Genomic DNA, 22,668 nt, shown 5'->3' on the forward strand with positions numbered 1-22,668 from the left:
GTAATAAACTTATATTTTAGTGGCTATTTTGGCTTGGGCTTCTAAACAGAATTTACCTTTAGCCTGGCCAATGTGGCTCAGTGGATTGAGTGTTATCCCATGGACTGAGAGGTTCCAATTCGATTCCCAGTCAGGGCACATGCCCAGGTTGCAGCCTTGAGCCTCAGTAGGGGGCGTGCAGGAGACAGCTAAACAATGTTTCTCTCTCATTGATGTTTCTCTCTCTCTCTCTCTCTCTCAAATCAATTTAAAAAAGAGAGAGAATTTAGCCCCGTTGGTATGGCTCAGTGGTTGAGCATCAACCCATTCACCAAGAGATTACTTGTTCAATTTCTGGTCAGGGTACATGCTCAGGTTGTGGGCCAAATCCCCAGTGGGGAGTATGCAGGAGGCATCCAATCAATATTCTTTCTCACTGATGTTTCTATCTTTCCCTCTCCCTACCTCTCTCTCTAAAAAAAATAAAGAAAACTTTAAAAAATTAAAACAAATTTATGCCCTGGATGGTTTGGCATGGCGGTTAGAGTGTCAGCCCTTGGACCAAAGGGTCGTGGGTTCGATTCCATTCAAGGGTTAGATTGGTCAAGGGTTTGATTCCTGGTCAGGGTTGTGCGGGAGGAAACCAGTCGATGTGTCTCTCTACCATCAATGTTTTTCTCTCTCTTTCTCTCTCCCTCCTTCCCACACCAACTGAAGATAAATGGAAAAAACATCCTTGGGTAAGGTTTAAAAAAAATAAAGAAGAATTTACCTTTAGAGCAAACTCAATTTGACCCAAATACATTTGATGGGTAACTTAGGACTATTTATATACATTTCTATTGGTGTCATATTGTATATACTATTTTGTGATTATTTATTTATTTATTTATTTATTTTATCCTCACCTGAGGACATTTTTCCATTCTTTGTTCAGGTAGAGTGGGAGGGAGAGAGAGGAACAGAGAGAGAGAGAGAAACATCGATGTGAAAGGGACACATCGAGTGGCTGCCACCCGCACAATCCACCAGGGCCGGGGACAAACTGCAACCGAGGTACGCGCCCTTAGCGGGAACCGAACCCGGGTCTCTCAGGACCGCAGGCCGATGCTCTAACCGCTGAGCCAAACCGGCCAGGGCCTATTTTGTGATTTTTTAAATTGAGCACTATAATATGAAAATATTAATTTGTCAACCAATTTTGATCTACAATGTCACTTCTAATGGATGTTTTATGTGTATCTATAGGAATGAAACATCAATTAATAGTCCCTTGTGGTTGGACATTTAGGTTGTTTTCTATTTTTCATAGCTATAAACCATGCTTCAGGAAAATTGATTCCAGCTAAATCTTTGTATATTTCCTTATTTCCCTAGGAAAAAAAATTCTGGGTTTTGATAGCTGGGTCAGAAGAGATGCATATTTTTAATGTTTTTGCCTCAGACTGAGAAACTGACCTCCAGAATACAATTTATACTTTCTGTAGGTATGAAAGTGCTTTCCTTCACACACACCTGGCTCTTCAGTCAAAAATTAATTTCATTGGGTTTTTAGTTAATTTTCTTCGTTTTCCCAGGTAAGTGATCATATAATCTACAAATAATGACTTTTATTTATTTATTTTTATTTTTTAAATCCTTACCCAAGGATATTTTTCTATTTATCTTTAAATAAAGTGGGAGGGAGGAAGATAGGGAGGGGGGAAAGAAATAGCAATGTGAGACAGATACATCGCTGGTTGCCTCCTGCACAACCCTGACTAGAGTTGGGAACAAACCGCAACAGAGGTACATGCCTTTGACTGGAATTGAACCCGAGATGTATTGGTCCGCAGGCTGATGCTCTCACCACTGAGCCAAACTGGCCAGGGCAAAATAATGACTTTTAGTTTTTGTTTCATTTACCAGATGGGCAAAAGTTGCAAGAATTTATAATATTTAATTGGTGAAAATATGGATAAATTAATGTTCTCAAACCCTATGCGTATAAATTAGTTTTTTTTGTTTTGTTTTTTTATTCTCACCCGAGGACATTTTTAAATTTTTTGTTCAGATAGAGTGGGAGAGAGAGAGAGGAAGAGAGAGAGAGAGAGAGAAACATCGATGTGAAAGGGACACATCAAGTGGCTGCCACCCACACGACCCAACCAGGGCCAGGGACAAACTGCAACCGAGGTACGTGCCCTTAGCGGGAACCGAACCCAGGTCTCTCTGGACCGCAGGCCAACACTCTAACCTCTGAGCCAAACCCGCCAGAGCTCAGGCAGTTCCTCTTAAAGGGCCTGTGCACCAACTTACTGGGACTCGCACCCTTCAGCCTCCAGAGTAGGGGAGGAGTTTGCAAGGTACCAGAGACATATGGGGAAGAACTGAGTTGTTTGGCATTGGGGGAGAACTGGAGAGGCAGCTTTCTCCTGGACAGACATGCTGGCAGAGGTGGTTGTTCCATGGGGCAGGCAAAATGAGCGCCATGTCTAGGACTCCAGCAACCTGGCTCACACTGTTTGACCCACCCTGAGGCCCTGCCCCACCCAACTTTTGGGCCCACCCAACCTGTCTCCAGTGCCTTTACCATGGAACAAACAAGCAGCATCTGGCCTCAGGGAGCCCCATACCTCTTGCTAAGTGGCCCCAGGCCCATCACTATAAGCAGCCAGCCTTGGTTCACAGCTTGGCCTGGGCACCTCCAAGCCCAGCACAAGATGCAGACATCTGTAGATCACTTTGTAGCTTATGCCTGGTGGCCCCAGGTAGAACACAGGCAGTGGCTGACCTTGCCCTAGAGCCAGCACACCCAGTGAACAGCTTCAGAACACACTGAAGCACCACCACCCAACCACTTCCACAAGCAACATACTCAAGGAATGGACTCAGTGGGTACCAGAACCATACTGAAGTAAGTCTTGCTCTGTGTGGTGGGCCCCTGCACAGCTGATTCTCCAAGGTAGTCAGTGGTCAGTGGGCACTGCCAGTCCTTGCAGCTGATCACCCTGAGTAAATCCCTCCCACTGATGTGCCAACAGCAATCAAGACTCAATTACAACAGAAGGGTGTCCAGTCCACACGAGGGGTGACCCTTAAGGGCCTAGTTGGGGTGATCTGGGAGGCTGTGCCACTGAACCCTACAGGACACCTACTACAATAGGCCACCTTAGGAAGCCTAGGAGTCATAGCAACTCTACATAATACATAGAAGCAAACACAAGGAGGCAGCCAAAATGAGGAGACAAAGAAACATGTTCCAAATGAAAGAATAGAACAAAACTCCAGAAAAACAACTAAATGAAACAGAGACAGCAATTTAACAGATACAGAGTTCAAAACACTGGTTATATGGATGCTCAAGGAACTTAGTGAGAAACTCAAGAGCATAAAAAAGGATTAGTCAGAAATGAAGGGTGCACAGTCAGAAATGAAGGATGCACTAACTAAAATAAAGAATAATTTACAGGGAATCAATAATAGAGTAGGTGAAGCCACGAAGCAAACCATTGATTTGGAATATAAGGAAGCAAAAAACACCCAATCAGAACAGCAAAAAGTAAAAAGAATTTTTAAAAAATGAGGATAATGTAAGGAACCTTTGGGACAACTTCAAGTGTACCAACATGTGCATCGTGGAGGTGCCGGAAGAGAAGAGAGAGAGCAAAAAATCGAAAACCTATTTGAAAAAATAATGACAGAAGACTTCCCTAACTTGGTGAAGAAAACAGACATACAAGTCCAGGAAGCACAGAGAGTCCCAAACAAGATGAACCCAAAGAGGCCCACACCAAGACACATCATCATCAAAATGCAAAAGTTTAAAACAAAGAGTGAATCTTTTTTTTTTTTTTTAATTGACTTGCGAGAGAGAGGAAGTGAGAGGTAGAGAGAACTAGAAACATCAATGAGAGAGAACATTGATTGGCTGCCTCCTGCATGCCTCCCACTGGGGATTGGGCCCACAACCTGGGCATGTACCCTGACTAGGAATCAAACTAGTAACATCTTGGTGCATCAGTTGACACTCAATCACTGAGACACACCGGCTGGGCCAAAGAGAGAATCTTAAAAGCAGCAAGAGAAAAGCAGTTAGTTACCTACAAGGGAGCTCCCATAAGACTGTCAGCCAATTTCTCAAAAGAAACTTTGCAGGCCAGAAGGGAATGGCAAGAAATACTCAAAGTGATGTTAACCTACAACCAAAATTACTCTATCCTGCAAATCATTTAGAATCAATGAACATATAAAGAGCTTCCCATGCCCTGGCCGATTTGGCTCAGCGGTTGGAGTGTTGGCCTGCAAACCAGAAAGTCCCGGGTTTGGTTTTTGGTTCCTGCTAGAGGCACATACAAAAAAAAAAAAAAAGAGAGAGAGAGAGAGAGCTTCCCAAACAAGAAAAAAACTAAAGGAGTTAATCACCACCAAACCAGTATTATATAAAATGTTAAAGGGTGTTCTTGAAGAAGAAAATAAAAAATATGAACAGCACTGGCTGGTTTGGCTCAGTGGTTAGAGCGTTGGCCAGCAGACCAATGAGTCACAGGTTTGATTCCAGTCAAGGGCATGCACCTTGGTTGTGGTTTACCCCCAGCCCTGGTCGGGGGTTGTGTGGGAGGCAAACAGTTGATGTGTCTCTTTCACATCGATGTTTCTCTCTCTCTCTCTCTTTCTCTCTCGCTCTCGCTCCCGCTCCCACTCCCTCCCTCACATTATATCTGAAGATAAATAGAAAAATGTCCTTGGATTAGGATTTAAAAAAAAAAAAAGAACAATAAAATGGCAATAAATACATATCTATCAATGATTGGATCTACAAACAAAATGAACAAGCAAAACAGAAATGGACTGATAGATACAGAGAACTTTTTATTGGTTGCCAGATGTGGGGTGGGGAGGATGGGCAAAAAAAGTGAAGGAATTAAGAAGTACAAAGTGGTTGTTAGACTGAGGAGTCTCAAAGGGAGGGGGTAGGAGGGGTGGGAAGAGATAAACCAAAGAACTTATATGCATATATACACAACCAATGGACACAGACAATAGTAGTGTGGGGAAGGCAGGGTGGGGGGAGCAGGGAGGAAGGGTCAATGGAGGGAAGAGGGGGCATTCAACAGTAAAAATAAGTGAAAAAAGAAATAAAGACAGAAAACTGACCAGAACTATCTCTACATACTCATAATGCCAGGAATAAGAAAAACGCCTTTGAATGTTTTTGATTTTTACTTCTTTGTTTAAATAAACCTTATTTCACACACACACACACACACACACACACACACACACACAAATAAAAAGGTTATAAAACAGTAAAATAAAAAATAAAAGGCGTTATGTAGTATTATTGAATTTTTGTAAAAGTAAAAACAATTTTTTTTAATCCTTACCAGAGGACATTCTTTGCATTCATCTTCAGACAGAGCAGGAGGGAGAGAGGGAGGAAGAGAGAGAGAGAAATATCGATGTGAGAGACACATCGAGTGGTTGATCCCAACCAGGGTAGGGGACAAACTGCAACCAAGGTACGTGCCCTTAGCGGAAACCAAACACGGGTCTCTCTGGACCGCCGGCCAGTGCTCCAACTGCTGAGCAAACTGACCAGGGCAATTGACAAAATTATAGCAATGAAGAACAGAGTAGTGGTTGTCAGGGGTTACAAAGGGGCTGAAGTGGAAGGGAAGTAGATGTAACTGGCTATGGAAGGGCAACATGAGAGACCCTGTTGATGGAAATGTTTTGTATGTTAATTGTATTAATGTTACTATCCTAGTTGGGATATTGTAGTATAGTTTTGCAAGATGTTACCATTGAGGTAGAATATAAGGGTATAAGGAGCTATTCTCAACCTGTGGGTTGTGACCCCTTTGGAGGTTGAACGACCCTTTCACAGGGGTCGCCTAAGACATAACAGCAGCAAAATTACAGTTATGAAGTAGCAACAAAAATAATTTTATGGTTGAGGGTCACCACGACATGAGGAACTGTATTAAAGGGTCATGGCATTAGGAAGGTTGAGAACCACTTTACTAAAGGATCTATTATTTCTTACAACCAATTGTATGTCAATCTACAATTGTCAAAATAAGAAGTTCAACTCAAAAATAAAAATACCCATAAGGGGTTGGAGTTTGTCCCCGGCCCCGGTTGGGGTCGTGTGGGTGGCAACCACTCGGTGTGTCTCTCTCACATCAATGTTTCTCTCTCTCTCTCTCTCCTTCTCTCTCCCTCCCGCTCTGTCTGAATAAAAAAAAAAAGGAAAAATGTCCTTGGGTGAGGATTAAAAAAAAACAAAAAAAACTATTAAGATTCAGCCCTGTCTGGCCGGTGTGGCTCAGTGGTTGAGCATGACCCATGACCAAGATGTTGCCAGTTTGATTCCTGGTCAGGGTACATGCCCAGGTTGTGGGCCTGATCCCCAGTGGGGGACATGCAGGAGGTGGCCAATCGATGTTCTCTCTCATCAATGTTTCTCTCTCTCTCTCTCCCACTCACTTCCTCTCTCTCTCTCTGTAAAATCAATAAAAAAAAAAATAGATTCAACCCTGGCCTGTTTGGCTCAACGGTGAGAGGGTCAGCCCAAGGACCAAATAGTCTTGGGTTCAGTTCTGGTCAAGAGCATGTAGCTCTGTTGTGGTTGGGTCTCCGGGGCCTAGTCCAGGTCACAAGGGAGGCAACCAGTTGATGTCTCTCTCTATATATCTCTCCCTCCCTCCTTCGCACTCTATCTGAAAATAAATGGAAAAAGATTTTATAAAGATTAAAAAAACAAACAAACAAACAAACTATTAAGATTCAGACCCTAAAAAATACCCAAAACAAACTATTAAGATCAGGCCCTGGCAGGTTAGAGTGTCCTTCAGAGTTGTGGGTTTGATCTCTGGTCGGGGCACATCCAAGAAGCAACCAATTAATGCATAAGTAAATGGAACAACAAATCGATGTTTCTCTCTGTTTCTCTCCTCTCCCTTCCTTGCTCTCTCAAATCAATAAATAAAAATGAAAACAAAACAAAACAAAAAGCTGGGGAAGCTCTTGTTTTTGTTTGTTTGCTTTTAAAAAATATATGTGGGCATTTTGTACAATATTTTGTTTGGAAAAAAAATAAGCTTTGGAATAAAAAAAGTATGAAAACCATGATTTAGGGTATGTTTCATATAACTTAGCATTAGAGGTTTTCCGGACCATCATTTGGAGACCTGGAATGCAGGTCTTCCTTTCTCGGTACAGTCAATAGTGGAAGGAGGGACAGTAGAAATAGCAACTGGAAGGGCAAAAGAGTGTTATTGAAGGAAATAGGGAAAGTTCTCTTTGGAGGATGAAGGTTACTGGTTTATGGTCTTACAGAAGGACCAATATAAGCAGTTCCATAGTAAACAGTACAGACTAGCTTCAAGATATTTAAAACCTTCCAGTCCAGATGATCTTCCCAGTCTTACAGGCTGCCTCCGCAACACTCCATTTACCTCCACCCCTCTCTCATACACACTCTTTTTCAGCTATACTAGAACCATTTCTTGTTCCCAGTACATATCTTTCACATTTTTAACTTCATACCTTTGTTCAAACCATTCTTTCTACCTGCATTGCCTTTCCCCAGACCTGTACTATCCTGTCTGCTAGCCACTAGCCACATGGACTATTAAGCACTTGAAATGTGGATAGTGTGGATTCGGATATGGTATAAGTGTGAATATGTATGCACTGGATTTAAGAGTATGAAAAAAAGATAAAATTAACTTTACCCGTTTCCTTTTTAAAATGTGGCTACTACAAAGTTTCAAATTATAGTACATTCATGTTTCATAATATATGTCTATTGGACAGTGATGTCCTAGATCCAGGAAGTTTTACAGTTACATATTGACCTCAAGGACATGTTGACTCAACATTTATGAATCCAAGTGTTTTATTCTTTATTTTATTTTATTTTTTATCCTCACCCGAGGATATTTTTCCATTTTTTGTACAGATAGAGTGGGAGGGAGAGAGAGGAAGGGAGAGAGAGAGAAACATCGACGTGAAGGGACACATCGAGTGGCTGCCACCCGCACGACCAAACAGGGCCGGGGACAAACTGCAATCGAAGTACGTGCCCTTAGTGGGAACCGAACCCGGGTCTCTCCGGACCGCAGGCCGACGCTCTAACCGCTGAGCCAAACTGGCCAGGGCGAATCCAAGTGTTTTAATCAGAATTACACTAACTTCGGTGAATTTTTAGGGAAAATCTATTTATTAGTAGAGTTAAACCACTTCCAGTTTTCCAAGTTTCATTTTGATTTTTACTAAATTATTCTCATTGGGATTGTTTTTTTCCTCTAATAATTTTATAAAGGAAATTTGACATATTTATCCAGTTTTTTTTTAGTCTTATTTTTTATGGTTTCAGTTACTGTATTCTTTTTTCGTCATAATTTTGATTACATGTAATTTTCCTGGGTCAAGTTTTGCAGATAAAACATTTATTGTGTGAAGTTTTAGCCATTGACACATATGTGGTACAAATCATTTCTACTAGTAATATTAATTTTAATTGGATAAAAGACCAATTATTTATATTAATTTTTATTTATTTATTTATTTTTAAGGTATGTGCCCTTAGTGGGAACCGAACCCGGGACTCTCTGGTCCGCAGGCCGACGCTCCAACCGCTGAGCCAAGCTGGCCAGGGCTATATTAAATTTTTTTTTTTTTTGATATTTTGTTCAGATAGAGTGGGAGAGAGAGAGAGAGAGAGACAGAGAGAGAGAGAGAGACAGAGAGAGAAACATCGACGTAAAAGGGACACATCGAGTGGTTGCCACCCTCACGACCCAACCAGGGCCGGGGACAAACTGCAACCGAGGTACGTGTCCTTAGCGGGAACCGAACCCAGGTCTCTCTGGACCGCAGGCCGACGCTCTAACCACTGAGCAAAACCGGCCAGGGCTAATTTTTAAATTTATCTATAAGAAGATTATGGGCCAAGCTCTAATAATCCAGGATAGTTCTATTATCCAAGATTGCTTAATTATATCGCTTGTCTAATATCCCCATGACTTCTTTTTTTTTAATCCTCACTCGAGGACATTTTTCCATTTTTTTGCTCAGATAGAGGGGAAAGAGAGGAAGAGAGTATGAGAGAAACATCGATGGGAAAGGGACACATCCAGTGGCTGCCACCCGCATGACCAACCAGGGCCGGGGACAAATTGCAACCGAGGTACGCGCCCTAAGCGGGAACCGAACCTGGGTCTCTCTAGACCTCAGGCCAAGGCTCTAACTGCTGAGCCAAACTGGCCAGGGCTCCCCATGACTTCTTATCACTCGATGTCTTTGGTGAGGCATAGATCAAAGGGCAGGGTCAAAATATCCTTAAGGAATTATTGTTATTCTTTTAGATGTAATTATGGTACTTTGATTATTTTCGTTTTTTTCCATCCTCACCCGAAGACATTTTAAAAAAATTTATTTTATTTATTTATGTATTCATGCATTTATGTATTTATTTACTTATTTATTTATTTTTTTATCCTCACCCGAGGACATTTTTTCGATATTTTGTTCAGATAGAGTGGGAGGGAGAGAGAGAAACATCGACGTGAAAGGGACACATCGAGTGGCTGCCACCCACATGACCCAACCAGGGCTGGGGACAAACTGCAACTGAGGTACGTGCCCTTAGCGGGAACCGAACCCAGGAATCTCTGGTCCGCAGACCAACACTCTACCTGTTGAGCCAAACCGACCAGGGCGATTGTTTTTAAAGTTTTTAAAAGAGAGATACATAATAAGCTATTAATGAGTGAAACAATGTGATATCTAACATGTGCTTCAAAATAAGGAGGGGAAAATGAGTGGGAATATAGATGAAACAAGATTAGCCATGAGTTTATAATTGTGAAACTTGATGATGGGTACATGCAGTTTTATTATTTCATTCTGTCTACTTTCTTATATATTTTTAAATTTTCATAATAAAAAGGTAAAATAATAGAATTGTTATTTGTTAAGAGTCCTTCAGATCAAAAGGCAGGGATCAAAATGTGCTTTTTCTTTCTTTTTTTTTTATATCCTTACCAGTATCCACAACTACAAAAATAAAATCCAAACTCCCTACTGTTTTCAAGGCCCTGCATTATCTGACTCATACCTGTCTCTGATCTTGTCTCCTACTGTTTCCTCTGCTGGGTTTTTCAGGGAATATGAATGGTGTTCCCTGGACTGTGGCAGCCAGGAGGTCTCCTTCCTCATCATCATTTCACTCCATATGCCTGGATATTCTTTCATTTCCTGCCTCAGGGCCTTTGCACTTGTTCCTTAACCTGGAATCCATTGGCTACCCGTCTCCGTTTAAATGTCACTCACTCCTCAGAAATGTCTTCTTTTACCACACTCACTAAGGTAGTCTCTATTGTTTTTCTCCACCTCATTACTGTTTATTGCCTTTATAGCATTGTGACCTTTTATTCCCCCGTCAACTCCATGAGCTCAGGGATTCTGTTTGTTTTGTTCATTGTGGATACTCAGCACCCAGCACAGCGTCTTGTACATAGAAGGCATTCAATAAATATTTGTTTGAATGAATTAAAATTTTAGCCATTTTTAAAGGCCTACTTTAAAACCACTTCCTTCATAAAGCCTTAAGTCCTCTAAGTGAGAATTGATCTTTTATTCTACTAGGTATACAGGCACACAAGGGAAGAAAGTTTGTTTTACCCCTTTGCCTGTTCTACTGTGGTGAAATCTAGAATGAATGTGATACATCTTTTTTAAATAAAAAAAATGTTTCTATTGATTCTGGAGAGAGAGGGAGAGGGAGAGAAACAGTGTGAGAGAGAAATGTTGATTGGTTGCCTCCTATACATACCCTGACCAGAGACTGAACCTGCAACCTGGGCATGTACCCTGACTGGGAATCGAACCAGGACTTCTCAGTTCATGAAATAGCACTCAGTCCACTGAGCCACACCGGCTGGGCTGTATTGTTGAAGTTAGCACTTTAAAATTCTCCCTCTGTGTGTGTGTGTGTGTATAAATGTATATATATGTATATATACATATATACATGTATATAAGTATATATATGTATATATACATATATACATTTCTTCTATATACGTAGATATATATATATACATATATATCTTCTATGTCCAGGCTGAGTTTCACCTCTTAATAGTCTTTGTTTCTGTGGCCTCCCAATGTTTATGACACTAAGGTGTCATGAGGCTGAGATGAAGACTGACTGATTTAGTTGGATTTTGCCCTCATTTACATGTACATGCATTGGAGAAATGCAGGTATACAAATTAATTAGCTAACATCTTCTGGAGCAAGTCTCTTACCAGCTGGGTCATGGTTCTCTTTCAAATGATACGCATCACTTGTTAGCCTAAAAGCTACTTTCTCACCATTTGCTAATTGCTTTCTATCAAATATATACACACAACAATGTGTTTGTCTGTAAACAGAGGACAGTTTAATTTTTAGGATAATATTTTAACATTTGTGTTCATTGTCAACAGAATTTTGCTCTGGAGCTACTTTTAGAAGACATTTTGTCCTCTCCCCAATAGCGGTATTTTTGGAGTGTTTCTTCCAATCAGCTTATTTGCAGAATTGTTTAAACTAATACCAATTTTACTGCAGCAATTGAAACAAATGTTTCCATTTTGAAAATGTCTTCTGGAAAAATAAAGATTTGCAATTCAAATGAATGGGGAGATTGTTACATTGTTGTAAGTAAAGTGGATGTTTATAATTTTTTTTTTCAAGAAACTATTCATTTTTTTTTTCTTTTTTTAATTTTTCTGTATTGATTTTAGAGAAAGAGGGAGAGGGAGAGAGAGATAGAAACATTGATGAGAGAGAGCATTGATTGGCCACCTCCTGCATGCCCCTCACTGGGGATTTGGCCCACAACCTGGCCATTTGCCTTGACTGGGAATTGAACTGGCGACCTCTTGGTGCATGGGTTGACGCTCAACTGGCAAGCCACACCAGGGCCAAACTATTCATTATTAAATGTTTCCTGGATGGATGTACACTAGTAGGTTTTGTGTAAGTCCTTATGAATTATGACTGATTGCACAGATGTCCTAATTTTCCATTCTCAATAGATGTGTTTATTAAGAAGGATCTATCATTTTAGCAACAGAAAAGAAAGTGCACAGAACCAGAGCACATCACTCCATATCAAGTTAAGCATATAACAGTTTTATTTCTGTTCAGAAAAATTATAATTTAGGAAGAAAGTTTTTTCCCATTCCTCCCAAGTGAGTTTATTGGACTTCGAAAGATTGCTATAGAAATAAAACCTGGTCTCAATTTAGTACATAACTACATAATACAGATTTTATGTTATTTAAAAATGTTTTTATTGATTTTTAGAGGGAGAGGGAGAGAGAGAAACATGGGTGAGAGAGAAACATACATCAGCTGCCTCCTGCATGTCCCCTACTGGGAATGGAGTGTGCCATCCAGGCATGTGCCCTGATCAGAATCCAACTGGTGGCCTCTTGGTGCACATGTTCATGCTCAACCACTAAGCCACAATAGAGATTTTTAAAAATTCTAAATATATGAGTCTACAAGCTCAAGGCTTTATAGGGGTTAGTGCGACCTATTTGTATTAAATCAGTATTTATTAATGTGATTCTAATTTCTTTCTGGGAAATTTTTGTTGGCTTTTAGAACATTCATTTAAAACAATAAAGAATTAATTTACTCAGATGATTAAATATTAAGACGTGTGATATCAGGCAATAATAAATATTTTAAAAGGCAGGAATGAACTGAAGGTAGATTCTTAGAACAAGAGATGCTGATTTATTTCATATTTATGGACTGTTACTGGATGTAGCACAGACCAAACCTCTGTGCCTCACCATCTTGTCCTCATCTAACTAGAGAATCCCACAACTATAAGCCTGGAAAAGACCTTCCAGAGACCATCTGATTTCCTTTTCTGTCTTCATGAAGGACAAAACCAAAACTCTCCAGACAATTCACTCATGTTCCTCTTGAACACCTTCAAGGATAGACAACCTTTCTTGATCAAAGGAAACCTACAGTATCAAACTACAGTAATGGTTACATGAGTTACCTATGATTTCCTACTAAGGCAATATGCTTTACACATGCAGCATTCCCTCTAATTCTCACAAAAGCCTTATAAATCAGTTATTTATTAATTCTACTTTATAAGAGAAGCCCAGTCCAGAGAAAATTTAGCCAATGTTATATTTTTGGTAAGTGGCTGATCCTGGATTTATACCCAAGTTATTTCTTTCATGAACTCAGCTGCTCATCAAAGGCAGTGTATGTATTTACCTACATAAGGGGAAGTAATAAAATCAGTGAACATAACCCTAAATTTATGTTTCAGGGATTTTCCTTGGACAATGAAAATTAATGATGAAATAATCACAAAAGATACCTGTTATTAAAAGAATATCCCGCCCTGGCCAGTTTGGCTCAGCGGTTAGAGCATCCACCTGCGGTCCGGAGAGACCCGGGTTCGGTTCCCGCTAAGGGCATGTACCTCGGTTGCAGTTTGTCCCCGGCCCTGGTTGGTCGTGCGGGTGGCAGCCACTTGATGTGTCCCTTTCACATCGATGTTTCCCTCTCTCTCCCTCCCACTCTGTACAAAAAATGGAAAAAATGTCCTCGGGTGAGGATTAAAAAAAAAAAAAAAAGAATGTCCCATATCGAGTGATTCAGAACTTCCTATCTGGCCTCTTTTAAAAAATCAAATGTCTCTGTGTGAATAAATTGACTACAAATCCCCCAGACTTCTTTGTCATCAGTATTTCAATCCGTAATTTAGCAAATACACACACACACACACACACACACGCAATTCTTGTAGGGATAAAGTTACAGATCTTTCTTTGGGCTTCAGTTTTACGACTTTCAGATTCTCAGATGTGTGTTTGAGAGACTAAGGAAAAAAATAGCTGAATCACATCTGAAATTAAAAATCTATAATAAAAATGAAGACAATTGGACATTCCATCAGCCTTATAACCTCACCAGCTCTTCTCAAAAGAACCCAACCTACTTCCTTCCACCCCCAACCCCTAAACTGGGTATAAACCCGAAGGCTGGAGGGAGAAGATTCGACAGCTTGGCCCAGGCTTGGCTTTATTCTGAAGCCTCTGGGGGGCCCCCCGGAATCCAAGGATGCCAACCGGTCCCACTGTTGGCTGGGGGAAGTGGGGAGAGCGTCGTTCCCCGGCAAGATCCGGGCCAGGAGGTGAACAGAGCCGGAGTTTGTGAGGGGCCAGAACAGTCAGACGAGGGTCTAGGCTAAGGAAAGAGAACCCACAGACCATTTCCAAGGTTACAGAGGCGTGCAGGGCGCGAGAAGAAGCGCCTCATGCGCAAACTCGCTCACCGGCTCCTGGGTACCGCCAAACCGCACGGACCCGCCGCCAGCCTGCTAAGCGGAAGGCAACGCGGCTCCGAGCCGGGCCCAGGCCAGCGCATGCGCAGCAGCCCCTCCTCCGCTCCCGGCCCCCTCCCCTCCCTCTTCCCGGCGGGTCTGGGGCGGCGGCGGCGGCGGCGCGGTGACGTCAGGGCGTTGGGGCAGCTCCTGTGACAGACGGACCTGGAGCGGCGGGGCGGCGGCGGAGTCTGGCGGCTGAGATAGCGAGTGAGCGAGCGAACGAGTAGCGACCCCGGGGTCTAGGGAGCGAGAAAGAGAAGAAGGGGAGCGCTCGGGCGCGAGCGAGAGAAACCGCGAGCGCCGGGCTTGGGTTCGAGCCCCGGAACGGCTGAGGAGCCCGTCCGCTCCCCTCCCCTCCCCCTCCCCGGGCCCGGGCCCAGCGCGCCATCCTCCCCCTCCCTCCTTCCCTCCCTCCCTCCTTCCTCCCTTCCCTCTCCCCCTCCCCCTCCCCCGCCGGTGGATGGGAGTGAAGGACGGAAGAGGCCCTGCGGAGGCGGCGGTGCAGCGTTCCGGTAAGGCGATGAGGGTCTACGCCCTTGTCTCTGTCTTCTCCACTGCGCTCGGGCGGCTGCGGGCCGAGCCCGGCGGCCTGACGATGTGGCTGCGCCGGTCCCCTCCCTCCCATTCTCCCCTCCCCCTGCCGCCGCCTCCTTCTTCTTCTCTCCTCGTTCTCAAAATGGCGGCCGAGACGGCCGTTGAGTGAGACATACGAGAGGAGGGGGAACAGGCCGGGGAGGGCGCTGCCCTCGTTCCCCCCCTCCCTGGCCGGGGTTCTGGGGTGCCGGGCCGCCGCTGCTCCACCCGCGGCCCTCCCCGGGAAGGGATCGTCCTCCTCCCTCGGTGACTTAGCAAGAAAAGTATTCTTGGGTAGGAAGGGCGTGGAGAGCAGGTCGCTCTCTGATCTTGGAGAAAGGGTTCGGCCCTCGTTTCCCTGGCCACGGAAAGCGAACTCCGCTTTCCCCACGCTACCTGCGGTTGGTGGTTCGGGGACCGGGCCCGGCCCCGCGTTCCCCTCGGCAGCCACAGGCCTTCCAGGAGTCCCGTCCCCCACCTGTCCTTAGGATGGGGTTGACCTGAGGAGGATGACCAACCCCTTCCCTGGCCTCCCTGTGCGGTGGTCCATTTACATCCACGAAGGAGGAGCGGCCGGACCCACCGAGCCATCTGCAGCATCCACCCACTAAATCAGGCAGGATCCCCCCCCCCCGCCTCTGGCTCCTCAAACGGGAGTTGCCTTTTGACGTTGTAACACTGAGCTCCGAGGCCCTCACTGTCCTCCTTCATCTCTCCTCACTCCTTAAGGAAACGCAGAGCCTTCTTCCGTAGCCTCCCGGGTGAGGAATGCTTTTGAGGTGGTGGGCAAATTTTACCTCTACCTCCCTAAGCATACTAGTGGACAGGAGGAGGAGGTTTTTAGCATCTGAGGTAAGAGAGCAAGGTGCCTTGGTTTTATTTGTTGTTCTGCCTTTCTTCAGTGACTTAGCAAGAAACTCCTTGGGAGGAGGGCAGGAGATTTTTATTTGGGGTTGGGATTTGGGTCCAATTTACATCCGTTGGTTAAGAAATTGTGCTTTTTGAAGGGAAGAACCAGATTTGTTGTCTGGTTCTCAATGGGCGATGTCATGCCAAGGTCCCCCCCTTTCCTCAAGAGGCAAAGGGGAAGAATAAAGATATTGCTGTTATTTCGACCGCTGCTTAAACACAATCCTTGAGATTCATAACTCTTTAAAGGCTAAACGAAAAATTTGTGCCATTTTTGGTAATTGTATTTTTGATGGGAGGTGAATTGTTTTGTGTGATTTTCATTTTGAGGTTAGGGTGGAGGAGACAGTGCTTGGGCCTTTCATACCAGTAATGTCATTCCTCCCATTTTGCCACAGTAGTATTTGCTTAAATTTTTGTATTTATTTATTTACAGCAGGGCTTGATTGCTGCAGGGTCCAGTTTCTTAAGCAGGAAAATTTCCTGTTTGTGTATGTCGGTGGGGATATAATGTTGAATATATAAAAAGCTTTTACTTAAATTCTGATTTGGATCTAAGGCATTAGCTAGATTTTAATCTCTCATGGGGGGATCTTTCAGGACACAGTTTTGCAAAAATAATTGGCAGTTGCAAATTACCGTTTTTATTAAAGCAGAAGAGTAATTTGTATATAGGGTGATTTATTCTTCATGTTCTATTATAAAATGATCATTGTTTGAATTGTTCAGAAGGGGAGGATCTAAAACAAGTTTGAAGCTTTTTTTATTTTATTTTTCAGGAAATATTTCTGTATATATTGCTTTTGATGGAGCTAGCCCACTTTTGACACCCCTCCCCCCCTTTTTTAAATGGGCTAATATTTGTGGATGCTATGAACAGCCATTGAGCCTAGGAGACTGGGTGGAGTAAGAGAGCAGAAGCTGTGAAATGCTAGATTTAGATTGCCCTTTCATAGCATTTTGTCTCTTGCTTATGTTTTGTAGGGTTATTTGGTGCTAATTGATGCTACCACAAAGATATTTCTCTGTAAATCTTAAAATCTCATGTTTTTAGTTTCCACCTTTTTTTTGCAAGGTGGGTATTGAATAATTGAGGTAAAAAGCAATGTTCCTGCTCTAAAGCAGGCAGTTATTATCTATATGTATCTGTATATGTACATATAAGACATACACACACATATATATATGATCTCCTTAGTGTTTTTTATTGTTAGTCAAGCAGGTGTAAATTAGAGAATGCCAGAAATATTTGGCAAGAATTAATGGAAATATTTCAGAAATCAAATAATATCACTGCAGATATTTTCTTATACTTTAGTTTGCATTAAAACAGTAAAGCTGTCATTTTCAAAAAGTGAACATCAAAGATGAGTAAAAAAGAATACGTTAATTTGTGCAAAAGGCTCTTGTGTTGTCCCTTGAATGAGTCCTTTCTGTCAGGTTCTACCATAAGAGAGAGTAGGTTACTTTAATGTTTTGTGTCAAGCATTCATATGAATAGGCATCTTCAAAAGAATGTCAAGTTCACGTGGTAACTGTGATTTCGGTGAGCCTTATAACTTATATTTTTATGTTTTTGTTATTTTTAATATTAAAAAGTAGGAGGATTCATATAGTGAGGAATGGCAAATCACTGTTATATGTCTGACATATCCCCATCCCTACTATTTGTAGCTATAAAAGTGCACTAAGAGCAGTGATTTTTTTTTCAGCAGATCATTAGTTGATCAGGAACTTAAAATAATTTGACTTAAGTAAGAGAGCTTTAGTTCCAAATGCGTTTCTGTATATGTTTCTGATACTTGTGGTAGAATCTTTTGCTTAATTTTTAAAATTCTTCATAATCTTATATTCCTAAAACTTTTAATGAAATTGGGATATATTTCATTTTTAGTAGAATAACTTAGTGTCTTTTCCAGATAAAGTAACTCTAGTATATAAAAGATACAGATATGTTTCTGGAAGGGAAAAATTGATATCATAATTTTTGTTTTTTCTAGCTAGAACATCCATGTTTCTATACTTTATTTTTTCAGTGTAAATGTTTCTCTCCAATATATTAAAAATACATATATAAAAAATATACAAAGTGCCCTGGCCGGTTTGGCTCAGCGGTTAGAGCGTCGGCCTGCGGTCCCGAGAGATCCGGGTTCGGTTCCCGCTAAGGGCACGTACCTCAGTTGCAATTTGTCCCCGGCCCTGGTTGGGTTGTGCGGGTGGCAACTACTCGATGTGTCCCTTTCACGTCGATGTTTCTCTCTCTCTCTCCCTCCCACTATATCTGAACAAAATATCAAAAAATGTCCTCGATTGAGGATTTAAAAAAAAAATGTGTGTGTGTGTATACACACACACACAAAGTATATACTGACTGTATATGATTACCTTTTGTTTACATGTGGGTTATGTTATTCTCAACTTAATAAGCCATGGAAACTATGGAAGTTGTCAACATTGGGAAGGAGATGTATAAAACACAAACCCTAAACAAAATATTAGGGCAATCAGAGTGAATTTTCCAATCCTTCCCATTGAGTTCTAAAGCAGTGAATCATGCACCCTTTTGCCAAAGGGATGTGAGACTTGGTTTTAAACTGATCTGTCCATATCTGCTGTGGTTCTAAAAGAGATTTTTTTACTTGCCTCTAAGTCTCTGTTGTGAAAATATTTCATAATAACAGTAACCTGTTTCATGTACATTGAAAAGAGAAATAGTAAAATTTTAAGTGGAAATTCTTTGCCACTGTTCGGTCCTATACAATATAACTGTAATTTTTTTTAACTTAAAAAGTTGCTCGCAGTGGTTGAGCATTGACCCGTGCACCGGTTCAATTTCCAGTCAGGGCACATGCCCAGGTTGTGGGCCACTCCCCAGTGGGGGATGTGCAGGAGGCAACCAGTTGATGTTCTCTCTTTCTCTCCTTTCCTCTCTCTAAATTCAATAAAGAAAAAAAAAGTTGCTCTATTGCCCTGGCCTGTTTGGCTCAGCGGTTAGAGTATCAGCCCTCAGACTGAAGGGTCTCGGGTTCGATTCTCGGTCAAAGGCATGTATGTACCTGGGTTGCAGGTTGGATTCCCCTGCTCTGGACAGCGTCGTGCAGGAGGCAACCAATCCATGTCTCTCACACATCGATGTTGCTCTCTCTCTCTTTTCTTCTCTCACGCCCTACCCCCTTTCCACTTTATCTAAAAATCAGTGGAAGACATCCCCGAGGTGAGGATTTAAAAAATTAACTAATTAATTAAAAATAAAAAGCTTGCGCCCTGGCTGGTTTGGCTCTGTGGTTAAAGCATTGGCCCGTGGACCAATGAATCGCAGGTTCGATTCTGGTCAAGAGTAGTGCCTCGGTTGTGGTTCATCCCTGGCCCTGGTCAGGGTGATGTGGGAGGCAGCCAGTTGATGTGTCTCTTTCACATCAATGTCTCTCCCCCCCCCCCCCCACCTGAGATAAATGGAAAAATATCCTCAGGTGAGGATTAAAAAATAAGTAAATAAATAAAAAGGTTGCTCTAGTTAAAGTAAAACTAATGGTATATAAGTTCTGAAAAGAAAAAGAAAATCTGTTTTGAGGATGCTTAGTTGTAGAAGGCTAAATGTTTTGAGAATGTTTCTCCATAAAGAAAGATGCTGTATTATGTAAGCCTAATAGTTAACTGCAGTGAAGGCTTTTTGTATGGTTTTAGCTTTGTTACTGATTATGACAGGCTGGTCATTTAAATGGAACCTTAATTTAGCTTCTGCTATGGGTATAATTTTAAAACTTGCCATGGCAGTTATAGTCTTAATTGATATTTGTGAAATGTTAGATATAGACATCATAAGAGCTTATTATTTTGATCTTTTGTTTTTTTCCTCTTTAAAATATAGTGGCTTTTGGTTGAAACTTACCTAGTTAGGATTGATGTGTACATTTGTTAAGGATACTTCTGGAAAGATTTCCTCTGAAGGTAATTGTAATTTAACATTGTCATGAACATTTCCCTAGAGCTTTGTAAATATATTTAATGTGGTACTCATTTTCATTTGTTCTGTCAGCTTCTTGTTGAGGTAGGTTGGTATTTTTATGGATGAGACAACCGAAACTCACAGTTTCTTTTCCTAAGGTCATAGGTTAGTAGCTAGAATGAGGTAAATATCACAGGCACTGAACCACTTGGGTATTGCCTTGTATGGTCAAGGAAACATTATTTTTTGTTTTGACAAAATGGACTCTTTATGATTATTTCTATGTTCATTTCTTTTCTAAAATGGTGAAAATTAATGGCATTTATTACCTGCCGTCATTTAAATTGGCATTTTTCTTAAACATATGATCTTACATGAACTATTTTTCCTGCATAAGGTCATAGATATTTCAGTAGGAACTCCCAGAAAGTGCCTAGTGTTGCTTTACAGTAGTAATAAGTAACTAATGACTTGTTGCATGCATACAGTGGTACATAGGTAGTATGAGTAATTAAATATTAATATATTATTCAATATTAAATTAATATTTAAATAGAGTAGTGTTAATTAGTAGGTACTCATTGCATTTGATTGAGTGCAGGGTTATGTGAAAGGAAATGTGCTATCCTATATTTCTTTGTAATAGCTAACTTCCAGTGATCTCTTGGGAATTAAGGTGAAGGGGAGGGGAAAGTGTTTATACTTCCTTTACAGATACTTTAATTTGTCCCAGGGAACAGCATCACACTTCTGACATAGTTACATACAGGTCACAAAATTCTCAACTGTAAAAATCTCAACTGGACAAAATATAACTTGCATTTTATAATTATTTGCTCTTTGCATTTTGATTGAGCTCATAGATGTTGACTAGAATTATTATTTTATTTATTGATTTTATGTATTTATTTATTTATTTTGTTCCTCGCCTGAGGATACTTTTCTATTTATCATCAGATAGAGTGGGAGGGAGGGAGGGAGAAAGAGAGAGAGACAGAGAGGAACATTGATGTGATAGAGCCACATCCACTTGTTACCTCCCGCATGACCCAATCAAGGCCTGGGACACCACAACCGAGGTACATGCCCTTGGCCGGAATCGAACCCCGACTCATTGGTCTGAGGGCTGATGCTCTAACTGCTGAACCAAACTGGCCAGGGCTTATTTATTGATTTTAGAGAGCGAGAGGAAGAGAGAGAGAGACATCAATTTATTGTTTCGCTTATTTATGCATTAATTGGTTGATTCTTGTGTGTCCCCTGACTTTGGATCAAACCTGCAACCCTGGTGTACTGGGACCCTGGTCTATCAGCTGAGCTACCAGCCAGGCCCTTGACATATTATTATTGTTATTATTAGTGTTTTTGAGCCTTTAAATATTGATTTTAGAGAGGGGATGGGAGAGAGAGAAACATAGATGTGAGAGAAACATCAGTGGGTTGCCTCCTGCACGTTTCCCTGACTGGGGATTGAACCCACAACCCTTTGGTGTATGGAAGATGCTCCAACTGATGAAGCCACCTACCCTGGCCAGGGCTTGACAAGAATTACTGATATTTAAGTAAGGCTGTTAAGAAATTTTATGCGAGTTCAGCTGGTGTGGCTCAGTAGATTGAGCGTTGTCCCGTGGACTGAGAGGTCCAGTTTAACTCCCAGTCAGAGCACATGCCTAGGTTTTCGGCTGGATCCCCAGTAGGGGGTGTACAGGAGGCAACTGATCTATGTTTCTCTCTCTCTCTAAAAAATCAGTTAAAAAAAAAAATTTTTTTTTTTAATGTTTAAAAAGAGCCCGGCCAGATATGGCTCAGTGGTTGAGTGTCAACCCATGCATCAAGAGAGGTCTCTGGTTCGGCCCTGGCTGGTTTGGCTCAGCGGTTAGAGTGTCGACCTGCGGTCCTGAGAGACCCGGGTTCGGTTCCCGCTAGGGGCGCGTACCTCGGTTGCCGTTTGTCCCCAGCCCTGGTCGGTCGTGCGGGTGGCAGCCACTCGATGTGTTCCTTTCACATCGATGTTTCTCTCTCTCTCTCTGCTCCTCTCTCTCCCTCCCACTCTACCTGAACACACAAAAAAAATGGGAAAATGTCCTCGGATGAGGATAAAAAAAAAAAAAAAGAGGTCTCTGGTTCAATTTTGGTTCAGGGCACATGCTGGGGTTGTGGGCCCGGTCCCCAGTGGGGGGCATGCAGGAGGCGGCCACTTGATGTTCTCTCTCATCGATGTTTCTATCTCTCCCTCTCTCTCTAAAAATCAATAAAGAAGCCCTGGCCGGTTTGTCTTAACAGTTAGAGCATCGGCCTGTGGTCCAGAGAGACCCGGGTTCGGTTCCCGCTAAGGGCACGTACCTCAGTTGTGGTTTGTCCCTGGCCCTGGTTGGGTCGTGTAGGAGGCAGCTACTCGGTATGTCCCTTTCACGATGTTTCTCTCTCTCTTTTCCTCTTTCTCCCTCCCACTCTATCTGAACAAAAAATGGAAAAATGTCCTCAGGTGAGGATAAAAAAAATAAAAAAAAGTTTTAAGGAATTTATTTTTTTGAAGGCATTATACAAAGTTTTATGTTTCTTAAGATTTCCCACATTGTTGATTAATCTACTTCTTTTTTTTTTTAATTCTTACCTGAGAATTTTTTCATTGATTTTTTTTTTTTTTCTTTTTTAGATAGAGTGGGAGGTAGGGAGAGAGAGAAACATCGACATCAGAGAGACACATCAACTGGTTGCCTCCCCCACAACCCCGACCAGCGCTGGGGATCCAACCTGCAACCCAGGTACGTGCCCTTGACCAGAATCGAACCTGTGACCCTTCGATCTGCTGGCTGATGTTCTAACCACTGAGCAAAACTGGCCAGGGCTTCCT

General features: G+C 42.0%; 1 protein-coding gene across 11 annotated transcripts in view; it reads left to right on the plus strand.

Moving 5' to 3' along the window:
- The first annotated feature begins 14,540 nt into the window (after positions 1–14,540).
- PAFAH1B1 (platelet activating factor acetylhydrolase 1b regulatory subunit 1) overlaps positions 14,541–22,668 on the plus strand; it is an 88,007-nt gene continuing 79,879 nt past the window's right edge. For 8 of the 11 annotated variants that reach the window (XM_036270000.1, XM_036270003.1, XM_036270002.1 and 5 more), the window contains exon 1: positions 19,737–19,816. The gene's annotated coding sequence lies outside the window, so the exon portion shown is untranslated. Of the gene's footprint in view, positions 14,899–15,786; positions 15,812–19,736; positions 19,817–22,668 lie in introns of those variants that run through there. The other 3 variants (XM_036270001.1, XM_036269997.1, XM_036269995.1) reach the window with 3 other exon arrangements.

Source organism: Molossus molossus, unplaced genomic scaffold (assembly GCF_014108415.1).
Source record: "Molossus molossus isolate mMolMol1 unplaced genomic scaffold, mMolMol1.p scaffold_m16_p_19, whole genome shotgun sequence".
Lineage (NCBI taxonomy): Eukaryota > Metazoa > Chordata > Mammalia > Chiroptera > Molossidae > Molossus > Molossus molossus.